This window comes from Phyllobates terribilis, unplaced genomic scaffold (genome assembly GCF_046119375.1).
Source record: "Phyllobates terribilis strain yellow unplaced genomic scaffold, ASM4611937v1 Scaffold_2__4_contigs__length_985480577, whole genome shotgun sequence".
NCBI lineage: Eukaryota > Metazoa > Chordata > Amphibia > Anura > Dendrobatidae > Phyllobates > Phyllobates terribilis.
Window position 1 is genome coordinate 500,320,565 of NW_027362762.1, and position 20,050 is coordinate 500,340,614.

At 47.2% G+C, this 20,050-nt stretch overlaps 1 protein-coding gene across 4 annotated transcripts in view; it reads left to right on the forward strand.

Moving 5' to 3' along the window:
* Positions 1–410: 410 nt before the first annotated feature.
* Positions 411–20,050, forward strand: part of LOC141252842 (uncharacterized) — a 206,822-nt gene continuing 187,182 nt past the window's right edge. For 3 of the 4 annotated variants that reach the window (XM_073670602.1, XM_073670599.1, XM_073670601.1), the window contains exon 1: positions 411–566. The gene's annotated coding sequence lies outside the window, so the exon portion shown is untranslated. The remainder of the gene's footprint in view (positions 567–20,050) is intronic. The other variant, XM_073670600.1, reaches the window with a different exon arrangement.

Genomic DNA, 20,050 nt, shown 5'->3' on the forward strand with positions numbered 1-20,050 from the left:
TTATATCCTCACAAATTTTGATATTGATAACCTATCCTAAGTATAGGCCATCCATATAAAGTACTGGACAACTGCATTAAAGCTGCTAACATGGGAGTAGGATTGTACATACAATATGTGTATGACACTACTCCAAAATAACAAATCAGAAGGTACAAACCAGAAAAACTCAAGAAAAATTAGAACACAAACACTAATGAAGAAACTATCTAAATGAACCTAATTTCCTTAAAAGTTATCAGAAGGTAACTGTGCGGACTGAGAAGTGTATTAATAAAGTGATCATTCATTTGTGTATTATACTCTGCCTGTGGTTTGTATGTACCATCTATAAATGCTCATTTCCATGTGATGGGTTGTATTGCATTTTGTGCTTGGCCAGTGAGCTGTGTCATTGTGTGTATTAGCGGAGAGGTTTGTCCTAGCAACATTGCTCAGGCTTGTAAACAGATCAGTGGGGAAGAATAGACAGATTGCCTGCACCTTCCTGAATCGTATCAGTTTTGTGCTACTGCTAATCATATATTCATACTGTGGTTTTAATAGGACGCCTGGGAAATGAAAAGGTAAGTCGCAGTGTGTGAAGTATTATTGCTTCAGCAAGTGCTGCTTCCATCCCATACTTTTTAACATTTTTAGGTTATGTTCACTGAAATTTGTTTTTTTTTTATGTGAATTTTGAAGCACATCTGCTTTAAAATCCATCTTATAAAAAACTGTGTGAACATACAGTACCCTTAGGGATATGTCTACACGAGGTGGATAATCTGCATAATTTATGCCAGCAAAATTACTGTCATTTCACCAGATCTTATCCACACGCTGTGTAACATATCCATGCGGAATCCACACTGAAATTGCCCTGCAGTGTAGATTTTATATCTGCAGTATTTCAATTTATGCTGTCGATTTTTACTGCAATTTCACCCTTCACAAAGCAAATCTGCATGTAACTGGATTTTTAGTTTTTTGAAAATTTTTGTTTTTCCTCCTATGAATGTACGTTCTGTGTACTCTTATAGTAAAGTTAGCAATGCTAGATAATGACAAGACCTTTTTTTTATAATTTTTCTCTGTTTCTTGTAAAGCTTGAATATTTAAACTTAATAAATTCTGTACAATGAAGAATTGGTGGAATGTAGAGGTGAGCAAAAAGCTTTGCAGGCCCCTGGTCCTGTATACTCTAGCAGTCGGACTAGGGTAGTGCGAACTTTCTTGACTTACACTAGATTGTAGACATCCTGGGCACCTCTTGTGATTAGTAGGCACAATGTATGTATTGACATCGCATGAGGGTTAGTGAGTAGGAATGACTCTAAAAGCTCACAGCATACAAGTTAGATGTGTCCATACGGCTCAGTTTATTAAATGGAGGCTAAAAAGTGTCCCATTACTTTATACTGGCCAGAAGAAGCCTATGTTAGCATACTACAAAAAAATATGGTATTCCAGTCCAAGAAAAAAATTACATATCATGGGACAAATTGTTTTAACACATGTGTGCCTATGGGTAACATGATGTTGTAATACATCTGTTAAAAGTAAGTCATGAGCGTTTTTGACATATATAAAACAGATGACATTATGAGCTATTTAAAGGGAACCTGTCACCAGAAAAAACACTATTAACCTGCAGATTTGTGGTTAATCTGCAGGTTAATGGTGTTACTAACCTGCCCGGAGCCCACACTTAGCCGAACGCTGCGAGGAGAAAATTAACTTTATTTATTCGGGTCTCAGTCATGAAGGTGGCACCGACGCTGGTCCAGTCACCGCTCTGTGTATAGAGAACAGTATCTATAACCGTGGCCCTGGCTCTGACTGATACTCGCTCTGCATTGGAGCTGGCTGTCAGTCAGGGCCAGGGGCGCAATTACAGCTGCCACTCTATACTCACGATAAGCCACATGGGCTTAAACTATATATATCTATAATTGTTTGTGCAATAAGTGTATGAGGGGTTCTGTAATTACTTCCCTCAATTTATATATTGATATTCATCATGTTGTACTGTACAATCAGCCCCACCTATTAATGATTATATATTCTCACTAGAAGATATACTTACATCATGTCATTTTGGCACATCTGCACTTTATGAATTACCCAGCCTGAGTACATTTACTGGATTTTACACGGATTATTACATTTTTTGAACTATTACTACTCTGGGTCCAATGGCAGCAATTTTATTTTGTATATATTTCATCATTGTCATTATTTTATTGTGTGTGTGCTCTCTTTTGCCACCACATGCCACTTGTATTTACAATAAAGGTATTTTAATTCATATTATGTTATGTTTAGACCACTTATTTGGTTCTTCTCTCATTGGTTTGGTTCTTCTCTGAATGGTCCATCCAGCAGGCATGCAATTTAATATGCTTAAGTATTGTTTATCACTATATGGGTGATGTTTCCCAGAAACATACAGTGCTGTTCACCATTATTGCATTATTGGCACCCCTTCATTGTGTACAATATCTTCAGAAATAAATGGAAATGTACCAAAGTTATTTCTTCAGGATTTTTTAATTCGTGGTCCAAAGTAATACAACAATAAAACATTGTTTTTCAACTTCCATGTTGCAATTTCAAATAAAAAACAGAATAAACAGAATGTGCAGCAATAAACGCACCCCTAATTAATACTTGGTTGCACACCCTTTGGCATTGCTGACAGTCTCCAAACGTTTCTTGTAGCCATCTATAAGATTTTTGCATTTGTCAGCTGGAATTTTCTCCCACTCTTCCTTTGCAGTTTGTTCAAGCTCTTAAATGTTTGGAGAGTTTTCTTTCCCCAATGGCAGATTTCAGCTCGCCCCAAAGATTTTCAATGAGATTGAGGTCTGGACTCATTGCTGGCCTTGTTAAAACAGTCCATTTTTTCTTTTTCAACTATTCCTGCGTACTTTTGGATATGTGCTTTGGGTCATTGTCTTACTGGAGGACCCATGATCTTTGACTCAAACCAAGTTTTCTTACACTTGGTAGGACATTTCGCTCTAAAATGTCTTGATAATTCTCTGATTTCATGATTCCTGTGATACGGTCAAGGCCTCCAGTAGAGGATGCAGCACAACGACCTCACATCATTGTGGATCCTCCACCATGCATAACTGTTGGTAAGGTATTCATTTCCTTATAAGCTTCATTGCGCCATCTGTAAACAAACTGTCACCCCAGGTGTGGGAAAGACTTAGTGCAATACAGAGGGAAGAGGGAAAGGAAGCCCAGACACTAGGGAAAGGGGGAAGTGGAGACCTCCTAGTCTGGTCTAGTGTCACCCTGAGACAGTAACAAGGGAAATTTCTAAACAGTTCTCATGGCAGTAATCTCCCCATTCAATAATCTCCCCAGTTTGCCAATCCACCAGTGGATTATGTTTAACAAACCAAGGGATACCCAAGACAATTGGTGTGGGAAGATTGGTGTGGGAAGATTGTCCAGAACACAGCAAGGGATTATTTCACAATGAACTGACCCCACCTTCAGTTTTACATTATTCACAATCTGAGTAAATTCTTTCTGTGCAAGTGGCGCCGAGTCAATGGCAAAGATGGAAATAGGTTCAGCTAAAGCACAGCAAGCAAGACCATGAGTTTTCACAAACTCAGCATCAACCATCCTGACGCCTGCTCCACTGTCAACAAACACAGAAATTTTCTCGGTTTTGCTCTCTACCACCACCTCCACTGTCAGGACAAAGCGAGAACTGCAGTTTGGCCACAAATGCACCCCTTGTTTATCCATCTCCAGAGTTATTCGAGTCTCTTTTTGTTTAGGAATTGAAGGACAGGGCCCAACAAAATGTCCCTTTTCCCCACAAAAAAAACATACTCCCTTTTTCTTGTAAATCTCTGGGGAGATGTATGATGTAGAGATACCCCCTAATTGCATGGGTTCCTCCACCTCCCCCACTACTGGTTCACCCCCAGACCGCTCCCCTGGCAAGGGTACACACCCACAACAAGAAGGCCCCAGAGAAGGTGGTCTCACCCATCTGTCCCGAAGGCGCCTATCAAGACGTATGGCCAAAGACATGGCAGCCTCCAAGCACTGAGGGGTTTCATACACTGCTAAGGCATCTTTCAACCTTTCAGTAAGCTCCTCACAAAATTGACTTCTAAGGGCTGAGTCATTCCATTTGCAATCCGTCACCCATCTACAGAATTCCGAACTGTACGTTTCCATTGACCGATTACCCTGCTGAAGATGACTTAGCGTATACTCAGCCAAGGCGACTCGGTCAGGGTCATCATAGATAAGGGCCAGTGCTCCGATAAACCCCTCCACAGAATGGAGACAAACCGAGTCCTGCGGTAAGGAAAACACCCAGTACTGAGGATCTCCCTGCAATAGAGAGATCACAATACCAACCCGTTGCTCCTCATTACTAGAGATGAGCGTTGTTCTACTCGAACTGTTCGCCAATCTCAAATTCGAGCTGTTTTGGGCGGTGTTCGAGCCGTTCGGCGAACACGAACAATTTGAGAAAAATTCGGCTGTTCGAGGTTATGTTCGATAACTGTTCGTGCACCAAAATCATAACTGGATTTTTTCTCAGTAATGATGAAAATTAATGTTAATACGCAGTTTGAGTGTACAGCGGGGTGGGGGGAGGGGCAGGGGATGGATCTCTGCAGGAACAATGAAGATCTCCATTTTTTTTTTCTCTTTCCCGCATTTACAGTGGGGAGGTGCAATCTGTCAGCCTATCAGCAGCGCACACACGGAGCGAAGTGCTTTTTTTCACACAAGCAAGGGCATGTGTCATTGGCAGTGTATGTCACATGTCCTTGCCCTATAAGACCAAGCCATTTTCCCCGTCGCCACCATTTTCTCACTGCTGCAGCTGCGTGTTAGACGGCACCGCTGTTGCTGTGTGCGCTATACCTTGTTAATTTCAAGCCAGTTTTCGCACAAATCTACAGATAGCTTGGGAGTAGGGAATAGTTGTGATTGCAGTCCTTTTAAGGACTAGGTTACAGCATTTCCTACGACTTTTATCAGGCAGGTCTGTGCTCTTAAATAGATAGATTGTGGGAGTAAAGACTAATTGTAATTGGAGTCCTTTTCAGGACTAGGTTACATCAGTTCCCATCAGTTTTTGCCAGGCAGGTCTGTGCCAGTGCTGTGCAAGTTTTTTTCACAGCATTTGGCTGAATCTAGCAAAGCTAATCCTTTTTGGCCTATTGCAGACTGTGTTAGTCAGTGGAGTAGCCTATCTGTGTTGCAAGATATACCACCTGTGTATAGAATACCAATTTTTTTACTGCACCTAGTGAAGTAAAATCTTTTGGGCATAGCATCATTCTATTAGTCCATCTATACTGACCTCCATCAGGTTGCAAATTGAATATAATTTTTTTCTGCATCTAGCTCTGAAAAAATATTGGGCTTCTAGCTGTGTGTGGGACTTGTTGTATTAGTCGATCTATACTGACCTCCATCAGGTTGCAAACTGAATATATTTTTTTCTGCATCTACCTCTGAAAAAATATTGGGCTTCTAGCTGTGTGTGGGACTTGTTCTATTAATCCATCTATACAGACCTCCATCAGGTTGCAAACTGAATATATTTTTTTCTGCATCTACCTCTGAAAAAATATTGGGCTTCTAGCTGTGTGTGGGACTTGTTCTATTAATCCATCTATACAGACCTCCATCAGGTTGCAAACTGAATATATTTTTTTCTGCATCTACCTCTGAAAAAATATTGGGCTTCTAGCTGTGTGTGGAACTTGTTGTATTAGTCCATCTATACTGACCTCCATCAGGTTGCAAACTGAATATATTTTTTTCTGCATCTACCTCTGAAAAAATATTGGGCTTCTAGCTGTGTGTGGGACTTGTTCTATTAATCCATCTATACAGACCTCCATCAGGTTGCAAACTGAATATATTTTTTTCTGCATCTACCTCTGAAAAAATATGTGGCCTTCTAGCAGTGTGTGGGACTTTCTCTATTAGTCCTTCTATACTGACCTCCATCAGGTTGCAAACTGAATATAATTTTTTTCTGCATCTAGCTCTGAAAAAATATTTGGCCTTCTAGCAGTGTGTGGGACTTTCTCTATTAGTCCATCTATACTGACCTCCATCAGGTTGCAAATTAAAAATAATTTTTATCTGCATCTACCTCTGAAAAAATATTTGGGCTTCTAGCTGTGTGTGGGACTTGTTCTATTACTCCATCTATACTGACCTCCATCAGGTTGCAAACTGAATATATTTTTTTCTGCATCTACCTCTGAAAAAATATTGGGCTTCTAGCTGTGTGTGGGACTTGTTGTATTAGTCCATCTATACTGACCTCCATCAGGTTGCAAATTAAAAATAATTTTTATCTGCATCTACAATACCTCTGAAAAAATATTTGGGCTTCTAGCTGTGTGTGGGACTTGTTCTATTAGTCCATCTATACTGACCTCCATCAGGTTGCAAATTGAATATAATTTTTATCTGCATCTAGCTCTGAAAAAATATTTGGCCTTCTAGCAGTGTGTGGGACTTTCTCTATTAGTCCATCTATACTGACCTCCATCAGGTTGCAAATTAAAAATAATTTTTATCTGCATCTAGCTCTGAAAAAATATTTGGCCTTCTAGCAGTGTGTGGGACTTTCTCTCTTAGTCCATCTATACTGACCTCCATCAGGTTGCAAATTAAAAATAATTTTTATCTGCATCTACCTCTGAAAAAATATTTGGGCTTCTAGCTGTGTGTGGGACTTGTTCAATTAATCCATCTATACAGACCTCCATCAGGTTGCAAACTGAATATAATTTTTTTCTGCATCTAGCTCTGAAAAAATATTTGGCCTTCTAGCAGTGTGTGGGACTTGTTCTATTAGTCCACCTATACTGACTTCCATCAGGTTGCAAATTCAAAATAATTTTTTGTCTGCATCTAGCTCTGAAAAAATATTTGGCCTTCTAGCAGTGTGTGGGACTTTCTCTATTAGTCCATCTATACTGACCTCCATCAGGTTGCAAACTGAATATATTTTTTTTCTGCATCTACCTCTGAAAAAATATTGCGCTTGTAGCTGTGTGTGGGACTTGTTCTATTAATCCATCTATACAGACCTCCATCAGGTTGCAAACTGAATAAAAAATTTTTCTGCATCTACCTCTGAAAAAATATTTGGGCTTCTAGCTGTGTGTGGGACTTGTTCTATTAGTCCATCTATACTGACCTCCATCAGGTTGCAAATTGAATATAATTTTTTTCTGCATCTAACCCAGCCAATAGTTTTGGCCTAATACCACAGTTTGGCCACTCAGCTCTGCTCGGTTCCCATCCATTGTTTTTTTGTGCAAACAACTCCAGAGTTGTGAATTAGTTAACCACCAAAATGAGTGGAAAAAGGCCTGCTGCTGGTGGAAAGGAGAATAGGCGTGTTGGGAAGGGGAAAAAAGGTTGTGTCCGTGGGGTAGGTGTTAAAGCAACAGTAACATCTGCAGAAGAAAGACGATCTTCCAGCCAAACTAAAATGTCTACTTCTTTTAGCGGACAATGTGATAAGATCCCTTTCTTACGGCCACGCCAAACGCTACAAATTCCAGATGAGGCACAAAAACAGCAGGTGCTTCAACGGATATCAAGTGCTCCTTTAAGTGGGCTCTCCTCCACATCAACTTCAACATCACAAATACTCCAGTCCTCAAAGGTGTCACCCCAATCGCACTTGCTTCCTCACAGCTCCCAAATCTCCAGCTGCCCGTCTGAGTATGAGGTAGAACAGATAGTTGAGTCTGCAGAGCTGTTTACTCATACTATAGCCTGGGAATCAGAGGTCGACTCCAGCGCTTCTGTGAATCCAGACGAGGAAATGATCTGCACTGATGCCCAGAATCTTTATGAGTCGGATCCAGGACCAGACGCAGAAGGTTCTGACCATAATGTAGACCCTCATTCCCAAACTGTAACTCCTGTTGGTGGAGACAATGAGGAAGACGATGATAAGACTCAAATACCTGATTGGAGCGACAACTTTAGTTTTTTGTCAGGGCAGGAACAGGTTGGCTCTGAGGACGACGGGTGTGATAACGCACAGGGTGATGATGATGAGGTTGGAGATCCCACTTACTGTCAACCCACAGTCAGCCAAGAGATGAGGTCAGCAGAGGAGGTGGAGGAAGATGCTAGTGACGACGAGGTCAGGTTGCGCCTTCCTGGACAGAGACGTAGTACTGGAAGCACGTCAACAACTGCATCCTCAAACACAACTCTGCCTCTCACCACAAGTCGTGGTGGCTCTTCAGGTCGCATGGGTGCTAAGCCTTGCATAGCCTGGGCATTTTTTCAGATCGATAAAGATGACCCAACTCGTGTTATCTGTAACATTTGTCAGCAAAAGCTAAGTAGAGGCCAAAAAATACATAGTTTGAGTACTTCATGCATGAACCGGCACATGGACATGAAGCATAAGTTGCAGTGGGAAGCTCAGTGTGCTACAATGCGGCCTAGCCGGCCGGGCCATCCACCTTCTGCCATATCTTGTGCATCCGCGGCCTCTTCATCCTCTGTGACTGGGGGGACAGCAGTCACATCTGTTTTGGGGCGCAGACCTGCCACCTCTTTTCCCGCAACAGCCAGCGTGATTGGCAGGTCATCATTTTCTTTGGAGGTGGTAACACCAGCTGGTGTTGAGCGCTGTCCGACATCGATAGCACCACCTTTGGATCAAGGCAACCTAACATGTCCGCCTGCATCTTCCTCACAGACCGGCAGTTTGCCGGGGACACCCTTATCAACCCCGTCTAAGCACAATAGCCAGCCCTCGGTCCCTCAGATGTGGACAAGTAAAAGACCATTTCCTCCTAGCCATGAGAAAGCTAAGAGGTTGAATTTCACCATCTGCAAGCTCTTGGCTACAGAAATGCTGCCTTTCCGCCTGGTGGACACAGAGGATTTTCGAGACCTTATGTCCGTCGCAGTGCCCCAGTACCAGATGCCCAGTCGGCACTACTTCTCAAAGAAAGGTGTGCCTGCGCTCCACCAGCATTTCGCACACAACATCACCGCTTCTTTGAGAAACTCTGTGTGTGACAGGGTGCATTTCACCACAGACACTTGGACGAGTAGGCATGGACAGGGGCGTTACATGTCGCTGACTGGGCACTGGGTAACTATGGTGACAGCAGGACAAGGGGCTGCTGTCCAAGTATTGCCGTCCCCACGAGTTGTGCGTCAATCCTCTTTATGTCAAAGTTCCTCCACTGCTTCTGCCTCCTCAACCTCCTCTCGGTCTTCCACCTGCACCCAAAGCCTGTCTGGTCATGCCACAAGCTTTCTAACTGCGCAGAAGGGATCCTGCACACCTCCTTACTATGCTGGCAGTAGGGCTCAACGTCATCAGGCGGTTTTTACTTTGAAATGTCTGGGAAATGTGAGTCACACAGCTGAGGAGTTGTGGTCAGCTCTGGAGAACCAATTTCATGAATGGTTGTCTCCACTGGACCTGAAACCAGGGAAGGCCGTGTGCGACAATGCTGCAAACCTGGGTGCGGCCCTTCGCCGGGGCAATGTCACACACGTGCCTTGTATGGCTCACGTGTTGAACCTGGTTGTCCAGCAATTTTTAGCCCACTATCCCAGACTAGATGGCCTTCTGCAGAGGGCACGGTCGCTGTGTGCTCACTTCCGCCGTTCGCATCCCGCAGCTCAGCGACTTACATCTCTACAGAAGTCGTTGGGCCTGCCACTTCACCGGCTAAAATGCGATGTGCCTACCCGGTGGAATTCAACTCTGCACATGTTGCAGCGACTGTGGCAGCACCGACAAGCCCTGGTGCAATACGTTCTGACGTATAGCCTGGGCCAACGAGATCCAGAGGTGGGGCAAATCACGCTGGAGGAGTGGTCTCAGATCAGGGACCTATGCACCCTTCTGCACAGTTTTGAAATGGCGACGAAGATGTTTAATGCTGACGATGCCATTATCAGCATGACTATTCCGGTGATTTACATGCTGGAGCACATGTTAAACAGAATTCGGAGTCAGGTGGTGGCACAAGAGGAGGTGGAGGAAGTAGAGGAGGAGGAGTTGTATGCGGAAGGGCTAACATCTGCAAGGTCCAGACGGTCGGCAGCACCAAGGCGGCAGGCAAGTGAGGGTGGGGGAGATGGTTTTACCAGGGTGCATGGTAGCAGCCAAACTAGTGAGGAAGGTGCAGGAGCCCAGGAAGAAGTGGAGGACGAACTGATGGAAGACTCATCAGATGAGGGAGACCTTGATCACATTTCTGTTGTGCGAGGTTGGGGGGAGAGGACAGAGGAAGGAAGCATGATTGTTACCTCGCCACCAACACAACAGGGACTTGGTGCTCCTGGATGCGCAACACACATGAGTGCCTTCTTGCTGCACTACCTGCAACATGACCCTCGAATTGTGAGAATTAGAAATAATCCTGACTACTGGGTTGCCACACTGTTAGATCCCCGGTACAAAAGTAAATTTGCAGAAATTATTCCTGCCATAGAAAGGGATGCACGCATGCAGGAGTATCAGCAGAGACTGTTGCAGAATCTTACATGTGCTTTTCCACAAAATACCAGTGGTGCACGTAGTGAATCTCACAGTTCCAACTTGCCAACCGTGGGACCGTCAAGTGTTCAGCACTCAAACCGTAACAGAACCACAGTATCTGCTGGTAACATCAATTTTGCGGAATCATTTCACCACTTTTTTAGCCCATCCTTTGCAAGGCCACAGGAGACAAGAAGTCTGACACATAGTCAACGCCTAGAGACGATGGTACAGGAGTATCTCCAAGTAAACATTGAAGCCATGACTGTGTCACTGGACCCTTGCTCTTTTTGGGCTTCCAATCTGGATAAATGGCCGGAGCTAGCCACTTACGCCTTGGAGATCTTGTCATGCCCCGCAGCCAGCGTTCTGTCTGAACGTGTGTTCAGCGCTGCTGGTGGTGTGCTGACAGATAAGCGCACGCGGCTCTCCACTGATAATGTAGACAGACTCACGTTCATAAAGATGAACAAATCATGGATCCGAAACGACTTTTCTACCCCTGTGTCATCCTGGGGAGAGTAAAAGCTTGATGATTGGTTAAAATCACCCTACCAACCGTTTTAAGCTTTCAAATTACTAATCATGTTTATCTGTATCTTGGCTGGAAAATAATTTGGGCTTTGTAGCAGTGTGCAGCACTGATTCTATTAGGCCATCTATAATAAGCTCCACCAGATTTAAAATTACTAATCATGTTTATCTGTATCTTGACTGGAAAATAATTTGGGCTTTGTAGCAGTGTGCAGCACTGATCCTATTAGGCCATCTATACTAAAGCTTCACCAGATTTAAAATTAATAATAATTTTTAGCTGCATCTAGCCCGGAAAATAATTTTGGGGCTCCGAGATGCGCAAGACACATAAGTGCCTTCTTGCTGCACTACCTGCAGCATGACCCTCATATTGTCAGAATTCGAAGTAATCATGACTACTGGGTTGTCACACTCTTAGATCCCCCAAACTTTTCGATCAACCTTTTCATTTTAATAATGACCAAAAAAATGGTCATTTTTGAAATTATAAGCATTAGCAGGTTGTTAGAAACTGAAATCAGTTTTCAACTCAAAACTTTATTCTAGGTGATGTTACATTTTCACATAGGACCCCTTGTTCGAAAGGAGCTTCTGAACTCTCTCGTCCATTGAATTTGTCAGGTTTTGGATGGTTTCTGCTTCAATTGTTTTGCATGAGGACAGAATACCCTCCCAGAGCTGTTGCTTAGATGTGAACTGCCTCCCGCCATCATAGACACTCCTTTTAATGATGCTCCAAAGGTTCTGAATGGGGTAGAGGTCAGGGGAGCATGGGGGTCACACCATAAGTTTGTCCCCTTTTATGCCCATATCAGCCAGAGATGCAGATGTTTTATGTGCAGCATGAGATGGTGCATTATCATGCAAAAAAATGATCTTGCTGTCAAATACACGGTTCTTCTTCTTGAACCATGGCAGGAAGTGCTGTTTGAGAAAATCCACATACATTATGGAGTTCATCTTTAGCGCCTTCAGGGATCCTAAAGGGGCCGACAATCTCTCTCCCCATGATTCCAGCCCAAAACATTACTCCACCTCCTCCTTGTTGGCGCTGTAGCCGTGTTTGCGTGGGGTGTCCATCAACCAGCCATCCTCCACTCCATCCATCTGGACCATCAAGCGCTGCACGGCACTCATCCGTGAACAAAACAGTTTTGAAATCAGTCTTCATGTAATGTTTGGCCCACTGGAGCCGTTTCTGCTTGTGTGAAGTGGATAGAGGAGGTCGACAGGATGGCGTATGCACAGCTGCAAACCTCTGAAGGACCCTGCATCTTGTTGTTCGGGGGACGATGGAGGCACCAGCAGCTTCAAAAACTTGTCTGCTGCTATGACAAGGCTTTTTTGCCGCTGCTCTTTCAACCTGACGTAATTGCCTGTAGGAAAGAGTCCTCAATTTGCCCTTATCAGCACGCACACGTGTGTACTGTGAATCAGCTACATACTTCTTGATTGCCAAGACACTTCATCCTGATCATCGCACAATGTTGATTGTAGTCATGCCTTGACCTAAACACTCCACAATTTGTTGCTTCTCAGCAGCCGACACATCCTTTTTCTTTCCCATTTTGGCAGAAAATGTAGGCTGCTTAATAATGTGAGACAGCCTTCTTAAGTAGTCTTGCCTTTCATTGGACACACCTGCCAAACTAATTAGCACAGGTGTCTGCAATTGCTTACAGTGATATAAAGAGCCCTGACACACATCACCATCAATGAGTTTAACTGACAAACAAACAAATTCTTCCCTTATCACTCCTAAACACTTTTTGCATAATAATTTGGAACACAGTGTACATGTGCTTTTCCACAAAACACCAGTGGTTCACGTAGTGAATCTTACAGTTCTAACTTGCCAACCGTGGTCTGTATGGAGTTGTTCAATAAAGGGCCCAAAATTAAGATAACATAGATGGGAGAGGTCTCTATGAATAGGAATTCCTAAGTATTTGATACCCTGTGAGGGCCAGGCAAAGGGAAAGTTGGACTGGATGGAATCCTATATGGATTTGGGGAGGGAGACATCGAGGGCCTCAGACTTCGCTGCATTGATTTTAAAATTTGACCATGTAACAAAGTGATCTATTTCAGCCATAACAGCATGGATGGATATATGTGATTGAGTGATATATACTAGGACATCATCGGCAAATAGAGAGCACTTGTACTCGGTGCCTCCCACCTCAATCCACCTAATATTGGGGTTATGGCGAATTGATGAGAGCAGGTGCTCCGTCACTAGGATGTTTAAGAGAGGGGACAGAGGACATCCCTGCCTTGTCCCATTGGTGATTGTGAAAGGTGATGAAAATGTTCTGACGCGCCCCCTGGGCCTTGGGACACCCGGAGCCGGACCCTTTTTGGTGGATGCTGGTGGTTATAGTCTCCGTGGCGGCGACCCGGTTCCGTGGCTCAGAGCGGTCAAACCAGTGGCGGAACTATTTATGTGGTTTTGATGTTTAAATGTCCGACTACGCCACCCGTGGATTGCGGTCAGAGTGAACCGCCGCTCCAGGGCAGACCGCTGAGGCTGGTGTTGTGGGTGCAGCAGAGCGTAGCATAACTCCCCACGGGAGGAGTATAGCCTCAGGGCAGTGTATGCGGAGGATGGGGGTGATGGTGCAGGGCAGCAGCAGTAACGACACGGAGTCAGTGATGCAGTCCAGGGCCTTTACTCACAGTTCTTATTATCCAGACCACGTCTGCAGGTAACGGCTGCCCACGTCGTACTGTGCTCACCAGGTGAGGGGCTCAGACAACTCCCAGATAACTTTGGAGCGCTTCACAGGACCCCCTTTGTGTGTCCTTTGTCTGGCCTTTCTTACCAACCCTTCTGTCCGGCTGCCTCGGGCCTCCTCTTGGTAAACTTGGCACCAGTTTCCCTGACCCTATGTGGTGCCTTCCTAGCGGGTGTAGCGAGGGGCTGCGCCACATAAAATGTCACAGCCTCCGGTTTCTAGCTGAGGGTCGTTTCCTGCCTCCACTAGTTTCGGGGACCGGTCTCCCCCTTTGGCCTGACCCCTCCACGCAGGTGGATTCGGGCGTGCGGTGGCGACTCGCCCGTCCGCACCCCTGGGATCCCTTCGTTCCTCATTCCTGGAGCCTTCTCCGCTCCTCTTCCTTCCTTCTCCCTCTTCCAGGCCTGGGCCTCTGTTACTAGGCCCGCCTCCGGAGCAGAGCTCATGCAGAGCCCCTGCTCCCTGCCACTTCTGCTCAGACTTCTCTGCACTGAACTAAGATGGTGCCCACCTTTTATACTCCCTTCTCAATGCACCCAGGAACTGCTTCCTCCCTGCTCCTGCACTACAGGGTTCCCCTTCCTCAGTGTTCCCTCCCCCCACTCCAGCCAGGGACAGGGACTGTCGTGCCCATCTCAGGGGCATATTGGTCGCCCTGCCCCACGGCAATGTGGTGTAATGCATGCAGGTGTCGGGTCCTGATCCACACTACATCCTTACCTGAGAGTGAGATATCACACCTCTGGGTGAGGTGCAATACCTCTGTAGCAACCGAGCCCTCAGGGTGCTACAGTTCCATGTATCTTCAGCCTAGGTGACGTATTGCGATACAGGGCCGTGATTTTGGCTATAAAAGGGTCCCCTAGACCCCTACCCCAAGCTTTTTAAGAGAATCATATATGGCGTGCCAGGAGACTCTATGGAATGCTTTCTCAGCATCCAACAAGAGTATCTAATTACAAATTTTTAACTGCATCTAGCCCAGGAAATACTTTGTGCCTAGTAGCAGTGTCTGCTAGTCAGCAGATTATCCCGGCTGTTAAGCAAGCTACACCACCTGTAGTTTGGACACTTCATTTTTTCAAAGGAAATGCTTCGGGACCACGGGATACTCAGTGAAGAGCATCAGGAGGCACCCCAAGGCATAGGGGCTGGGACTGGCAGTAGGATGCCTTGCGGTGGACAGCCGAGCTCGATCCTTATAAAAGCTTTTTAACTGCAGCAGCTTTAGTGGACGCTACTGGAGCTGGAATTACGCGGCTGCTGGCATGAGACTTGCCCTCCAATAGATCCTTGTAAATGGATTTAAAGTGTATTCATTCAAATTAGAGAGACAATTTAAATTAAAAAGCTTAGAGCTGCCTCCACCACAGGGGGGCTCGCTCGACCCACCAGCGGACAGGCACCAGTATTGGGAGAGGGGGGCTGGCCGTCAGGGTCCACTGCGGCTCTGGCACAAACCCGGCGACACGGAGGTCGCACGGGCAGGAACGGACTGGCCGTGTCGGCTTCACACTTTTTTGGTTTTAGAAGGGCATGACATGCTTATATCTGTGTGTCCCCCTCCTTTTACTCCTCCACCTCTTTTCTTTTCGCATGACTATATGTACTTGTCACTTTTCCATGTGTTAGTTGTGTCTTCTGAGCAGTTTGTCAGCTTTTGGACACCTTTGAAGGTGTTTTCTATGTGTTTCTATGTGTTTTTGTTTGCCTGCCATTGGTTTTAACGGTGTTCGAAGGTGTTCGACGAACAGTTCGACGAACAGTTCGGCGAACACACGGGTGTTCGACGAACCGAACCGAACTCGAACACTACGGGGGTGGCTCAACACTACTCATTACTGGAGGAGTAAGGATGAAGTTTAAAATACAGTTTGCAGGCCTCTTTGAATACAAAAAATTTGTCCCTACCTCCTGAAAACCTGTCCGGGAGGGCAACCTTGGGTTCAGGCTGAGCAGGCCTAGCTGCTGCGACCCCCATATTGGCGACCTGTAACCGCTGATGCTGCTGCTGCTGTACCTCACCGCAGAGGTCATTCACCTGTGCAGCCGCTCTGCAAGCTCTGCAACTGAACCCATAAAAAGGGAGAAAGGGAAAAAGGGAAAAAAAGTGCACACTCAAAAACACACAGAAAAAAAAAATGCCAGTTTTCCTTTTTCTTTTTCCTTTTCAAAACGTGCTCGGCCGGCTATAATGTCACGCCAGGTGTGAGAAAGACTTAGTACAGCACAGAGGGAAGAGGGAAAGGGAGCCTACCCTGTCTCAACTGACATCCCTATATTGCCTCTTCAGCAATCGCCGCACGCGTTCCTCGCCCTGTCTTTCCCTGGCATATGGCTAAGGCTAGGGATGGGAGGAGATAAGCACTAGTCAATCTCCACTAAACTCTATAGACAACAAGGGTAGACAAACAGGGGGAGAATGCTTAGCTTTAGACGACTCCGGACAAATGCGAACTTGGCCTCAAGGTCCAGAGAGGACGAAGTACTGCTCTTGCTAAGCCTTCACAAGTAGAAATCAATAACACCGGCACCTCCCTCTCAGATACACCAGGTATATATACACCCAGGCCAGGGAGCTAATTACCAGAGGCAGGTAGCTGCTAGGTCTTAGAGACAACCTCTCATTTAAGAAGATGTCTGTAATGACAAACGTAGAGATCTCCTGCAACCAACTGCAGAACGACTGTCTGTCACTTCTGATACACCTGTGACACAAACTGCTGCTTTGCATTGCCAAAAAGCTCTATTTTTGTTTCATCTGTCCACTGAACATTTTTCCAGAAGGATTGTGGTTTGTCAAGGTACTCTTTGGCAAAAGATCAGTGTAGCGTCGGCGTCCCTGCCTCCTGCTAGGCAGGGACACTGTTCCCCTCACCTCTCCGCTCCGTGCCCGGCGTCCTCCTCCCGCTCTGCTGGCAGCGCGCGCTGCTTCCCGGCCACTGTGCTTAGGGCGCGCGTGCGCGCGCTCCCCCTCTCTTAAAGGGGCCGCGCGCGCCGTCCTAAGGAGTCCCCGGCCAATGGTCGGAGGACCTCACCATATATAAGGCACCTCCTCCAAAATGGAGGTGCCCGAGCAATGTTGTTGCAAAGCCTTCACTCTGCTTCAGCCCTCAGGTCCCGTTACCAGTTACCTGCCAGTCACCTGCCAGATTCCTGCCTGTTACCTGCCAGTCACCTGCCAGATTCCTGCTTGATACCTGCCTGATATCCGCTTTCCTGCTTGCAAGCCTGCGGTCCGACGGTCTGCCTTCCGACACCTGTCAGTCTGTCTATGGACCAGCCTGCCCGCTCACCTGGGAGCGCTCACCTGCTACCTGCCTGCTAGCCTACCTGGAGGCCCTGCCGTCACTTGCCTTGACCACCTGCCAGTCCAGAGACTCTTGCCCGCTCACCTGGGAGCGCTCACCTGCTACCTGCCTGCTAGCCTACCTGGAGGCTCTGCCGTCACTTGCCGTGACCACCTGCCAGTCCAGAGACTCTTGCCCGCTTACCTGGGAGCGCTCACCTGCTACCTGCCTGCTAGCCTACCTGGAGGCTCTGCCGTCACTTGCCGTGACCACCTGCCAATCCAGAGACTCTTGCCCGCTCACCTGGGAGCGCTCACCTGCTACCTGCCTGTTAGCCTACCTGGAGGCTCTGCCGTCACTTGCTGTGACCACCTGCCCGTCCAGAGTCTCTTGCCCGCTCACCTGGGAGCGTCCACCTGCTACCTGTCTGCTAGTCTACCCAGAGACTGTCCCTGTCACTTGCTGTGACTACCTGCCCTTCTACCCAGAGACTGTCCCTGTCACTTGCCGTGACTACCTGCCCGTCTTCCCTGGGAGCCACCCGCTTCCTTACAAGGACCGCCCCCTTGTATAGTTGCTCAGAGGTTCCGCCTCCCAGACCCGTTACAGTTTGCTCGGGCCATGGAACCCGGTGGCACCCAAGCTCCCTCGCTCTCAGACCTATGTCATGAACTGTCCCGTCAGAGGTCCCAACAGGAGTCCATCCTGAGTCATCTGCGGAATGTCAACTCTCGCCTGGACACTCTGACTGCTCCACCAGCAACCACCGCTAGTGTCATGACTCGCAGCCCGGCAGCGCCGCTGCCCATCAATACCATGGCATCTTGCCCCGGAACCCCGGCTTTCTGCACCTCCTCGCTTCGGAGGCGACCCCGCTCAAGCTCGGGGCTTCATAAACCAGTGCACCCTGCACTTTGAACTCCTGTCCCACCAGTTTATCTCCGACCGGGCCAAAGTAGCCTTCATCATGTCCCATCTCACGGGGGAGGCACTGGCTTGGCTAAATCCTCTATGGGAGAGAGGAGACCCCCTGGTGTCCAACCTGCCAGCCTTTCTCACGGTTTTCCGGAAAGTCTTCGACGAACCCGGACGGAAGACCTCATCCGCATCATCTCTGCTACGCCTCCATCAAGGAGATCTCACCGTGGGCCAATATGCCATACGGTTCCGTACCCTTGCTTCAGAGCTGGCCTGGGATAATGACGCCCTGGTGTCTGTCTTTTGGGAGGGTCTGTCCGGCCGTATTAAAGATGAACTCGCCGGTCGGGACATACCTACCACTCTCGACGACTTAATAACTCTTGCCACCCGGATTGACATCCGGTTCCAGGAACGCGCCAAAGAGGTCACCCGTGAGAGGAGGTTTCCACGTCTAGCCCCTACCTTTCAGAAACCTGTCACTTCTCCCGCTACTCCCCAGGCGCACTCACCCGAGCCTATGCAGGTCGACCAGGCCAAGATGGTCAAAACCCGTCAAGAGTTACGCCGTGCCGAGGGGAGCTGCTTCTACTGTGGCAGTAAGGAGCACCGGATCCGTTCTTGCCTGGAGAGGTCGGGAAACGCCTGTGTCTAGGATCGCTCAGAGAGGTCGTCCTAGACAAGAGTAAACCCTCTCCATCTCTGTTGCTGTCGGTCTCTATCATCTGCGGGGAGAACCATTATTTTGAACTAGCCCAACTTGACTCTGGAGCTGCCGGAAATCTCATTTCTCAGTCTCTGGTAGAGAAATACCGCACTCCCACCAAACCTCTAGCTGTACCCTTATCTGTCACTGCCGTGGATGGGGGCCTCTTACCACATCCCATCCAACTCATCACCGAATCCATAACCCTGCAGGTGGGAATACTGCACTCTGAGAGCATCTCCTTTCATGTTCTGCCTGGACTCTCTCACGCCCTTTTACTAGGCCTACCTTGGCTTCAGAGACATGCACCCGTGCTTGATTGGCAGACCGGAGAAGTCCTTCGCTGGGGACAGGACTGCCATAAGACTTGTTTAGTTCCCGTCCATCCTGTCCGTCCTTCTCCTACTCCAGCCAATCTACCTGGTCTTCCGGCTCCTTATTGGTCGTATGCGGACGTCTTTAATAAAAAGGAGGCAGAGACATTACCCCCTCATAGACCATACGACTTCCCAATCGACCTGATGCCCGGCACTACTCCTCCCCATGGGCGCATTTACCCTTTGTCCGCTGCTGAGACCCGATCCATGTCAGAATATATTGAGGAGAATCTGGCCCGGGGATTCATCCGGAAATCTACTTCCCCGGCGGGAGCAGGATTCTTCTTCGTCAAAAAGAAGGACGGCTCACTCCGTCCCTGTATAGACTATAGAGGCCTTAACCAGATCACGGTGAAGAATAAATACCCCCTTCCGCTCATTCCGGAATTATTTGACCGTCTGAGGGGGGCTAGAATCTTCACCAAGCTGGACCTCCGTGGGGCGTATAACCTGGTCCGTATCCGTCAGGGGGATGAATGGAAGACGGCATTCAACACCCGGGACGGCCACTATGAATACCTGGTAATGCCCTTCGGTCTCTGTAACGCTCCCGCCGTCTTTCAAGAGTTGGTCAATGACATCTTCCGGGACCTTCTCTACTCCTGCGTAGTGGTGTACCTGGACGACATCTTGGTCTTCTCTCCGGATCTCCCCACACACTGGAGGGATGTTCGTCAGGTTCTGCTCAGGCTCAGGCAGAACCACCTCTACGCTAAATATGAGAAGTGCCTCTTTGAGCAGACCTCGCTTCCGTTTTTGGGCTACATAATTTCTCAGACCGGCCTACGAATGGATCCTGAGAAACTGTCTGCCATCGAGAAGTGGCCTCGACCAGAGGGGTTGAAGGCTATTCAGCGGTTCCTGGGCTTCGACAACTACTACCGCCTCTTCATACCGCACTTCTCTTCCCGGACCGCCCCAATCTCTGCGCTCACCCGTAAGGGCAC